The sequence below is a fragment of the Homarus americanus genome, unplaced genomic scaffold (genome assembly GCF_018991925.1).
Source record: "Homarus americanus isolate GMGI-L3 unplaced genomic scaffold, GMGI_Hamer_2.0 scaffold27231, whole genome shotgun sequence".
NCBI lineage: Eukaryota > Metazoa > Arthropoda > Malacostraca > Decapoda > Nephropidae > Homarus > Homarus americanus.
This window is the reverse complement of record NW_024718545.1, coordinates 3789541-3790214: the sequence shown is the minus strand read 5'-3', so window position 1 is coordinate 3790214 and position 674 is coordinate 3789541.

The following is a 674-nucleotide window of genomic DNA, read 5'->3' as shown; positions in this document are numbered from 1 at the left end:
CCGCCCACACCACCAAACACACACCTGTCTGCCGCCCACACCACCCAACACACAACTGTCTTCCGCCCACATCACCCAACACACACCCTGTCCGCCCACTATACTCACCCCCACACCCTGTCCACCCACTATACTCACCACTGCACTCTGTCCACCCACTATACTCACCCTCACACCCTGTCCGCCCCCTATACTCACCACTACACCCTGTCCCCACCCCACTATACTCACCCTCACACCCTGTCCCGCCCCTATACTCACCACTACACCCTGTCACCACTGCTCTCACCCCCCACACACCCTGTCCAGCCACTATACTCACCATTACACCCTCTCCCGCCCACTATACTCACCCCCACACCCCTCTCCCCTATACTCACCCCCCACCCCTCTCACCCCTACTACTCCCCCTCTTCACCCTATACTCACCCCACACCCTCTCCACCCACTATACTCCCACCCCCACCCTTCACCCACTATACTCACCCCACCCTCTCCACCCCTTTATACTCCCCCCCACCCTCTCCCACCCACCTGTTTTACCACCACCCTCTCTCCCCACTATACTCACCATTACACCCCTCTCCACCCACTATACTCCCACACACCCTCTCCACGCCCACTACTCACCCCCACACCCTCTCCCACCCCACCCCATACTCACCCCCACACCT